We start from the raw sequence: 2,497 nt of genomic DNA on the forward strand, positions 1-2,497 counted from the left end.
CTGTAGGGGACTGATTTATACATGCAGCTGCCCAACCTGCTCCCCATCACGTCCCATAGTAGTGCAGGCTCAGACAGCATCCCCATTCTACCAGTGCTGGTGCCATTGTCTGGAGCCAAAGCATCAAGTACCTGCGCCTGGGGAGCAGTTTTGCAGAGAGAGTGCTGGCACTGTCCCTTCTCTGTCTCCAGTGGTGCTGGCTGGGGCACAAAGTCTCACTGCACTGCAGACAAAGGCGAGAGTGACTGATGCTGCCAGGCAGTGTCCCTGGCCTTTGGGGTCAGTGGCTGTCTTGAAGCAGCCAGGCTGCAGATGTGCAAGCACAATTTGGCTGTCCTTATGGCCAAGCCTTAGCACGGGGTAGAGGAGAAGTGCATCACTGTCCTGTCTCTCCAGCAACACTGCTGGGGTGTTTGGTGAGTCCCACCACCACTGTGCATTGAGGCACTTAACTGAGAGAGGGAAAGGTAAAGAAGTGCTTCTGAGGAACAGAAGGGTTTTTAGGGTTTACCCTCTTATTGCATGCCAGTGAGAATGCCATGAATTTTGCAGCTGGGGAATCAAGCCAACAGCTTATTAATATTAGTTGTGTATTTCTGTATTTCACTGGATGAAGAGGTAAAGTATTATTACAGTAGGACATTTAGAACATATGTCATTATTACTGTTTTGAAATGAGGAAACTACTATTTTCAGATCAGCTTACCGCCCTTTGTGTGCATGCAGCTAACAATAAAACACTTAATACCTGAAACTTGCTGATTTTTCAGGTATTGGTATTTTCTTTCAGACTCCTGTCAGTCTAGTCATCTATCTGATTCAACTTATTGTAACAAACTATAGGTTTCATCTCCACAGTGACTCAGGAAATGTTTCTTCTCTCCCCACTTTTCAGAAGCTAGGGAGAGAGAAGAGCAGGTTTTATTCTTTTTATTCTGAAAGTCTGATAAAGGATGACACATCCATTTCATGTTCATCTCCTTTCTGTGTCTTGAATGACTGAAGTGGTTGGCTGGGAGAGCATTCCTTTCTGTAGCAGGGTCTTTGCTAGCATGTAGAAGGGTCTTTGCTAGCATGTTTCACCTGTATATGAGATAGCACAGTCTAGAGTTTTCTCCACTTGGATAGGACTCTTCCTGCTGTTGCCATTTAAGAGTTTGAAACTGCTAATTCTCATCAAGGAGCCAGGTGCTTACAGTTCTGAAAATCAAGATAAGGATTTCCCTTCGTTTTCTCAAGATTTTCTGTCTGGAAGGCCCAACACCCTGTTGCCCATGAACTCTGATGGAGCATGGATCTGTTTCCAGCCTCAACATCTGCTGCTGCTGGACACAGGACTGCATTTTGATGCCCACTATGCACTGCCAGTGCAAACTTTGCCAGCAACACTAAAAGGGAAGTATCTGCTGAAAATCAAATTACAAGATATCAATGTCATGCCTAACATCCTCATCCTTCATCGCTCTCCTAGGAGGGGAGCACCCTAGAGATGTGCCCCTGTATCCTTTTGGGAAGGCTATAGCAAATGCATGAGGAATTTCCAAGTGTCATCTCCTTTGAGCTTCATTACAGACTATCTTTCCTTGTTCATCCTCATTTTTTTCTTCTCTTACAATATTTCAGAGACAGTGTGTACCAAAGCTGATTTGAAAGGTCTAGAGCAATTCAGAGGTAGAGACAGGTCCAAATCAAACCATCAGCTTTTATCTTTCCCTTAGAAGTGTTCAACAAATCCTTGATCATTGCAGGGAATGAAGCTCATGTGCTTATTTAATCCCAGCTCAGCATTAAGGTCATACCATAGTTCATATAGACTTCTAGTCATAAAATGTACTTTAAAAATAGCAGGGAGAAAGAAATGGTTCCTCTTTACCTTGATGGCTTTCCATTTTTTGTGCGGCAGCAGAGATCAACAGTCCTCCCATTTACTTACACTTTCTTACAGCACCGCAGCCTGGGTCAGAAGTGATAGAGACAGGCCTGGGAATAATTTATTTCATTGAATTGCAGATGTAAAGAGAAGTTCAAGAGCATTTAAGTAAATTGTCATCTGTGGTACAGTCAGACCTCCTAAGCATCAGAAGCTTGTGTATTGTTAATTTATTGGTTCACCTTTTCTTCATCTGCAATTTCAGACTGAATATGCCACTGGTACATACATTTATTTTTTTTCACTATAAGTGGTTGCAAAGAAAAACATCAACAAAATTAAAATTGTGGCTGAGGAAGACTTTGTTACTATCTTTGCTGTTGGTCCTTTATTTGACTTTGGGGCAACATTGTCCCCATTATTCAAAAGGAAAATAGAAGGGGGATAAATCTGTGACATCGTAGCACTTTTCTCAATAAAAGCTGTGTTGGCATTGACTTTCAAGATGCTGAAATAATGATCTCAAAATAGTGACATTTCCATTAATACATTGGCAGAACCTTACTGTGTGATGCTATAGTATTGATTTTTAATTAGGAGACTTTACATTATATATACATATATATA

This window comes from Acanthisitta chloris, unplaced genomic scaffold (assembly GCF_000695815.1).
Source record: "Acanthisitta chloris isolate BGI_N310 unplaced genomic scaffold, ASM69581v1 scaffold4099, whole genome shotgun sequence".
NCBI lineage: Eukaryota > Metazoa > Chordata > Aves > Passeriformes > Acanthisittidae > Acanthisitta > Acanthisitta chloris.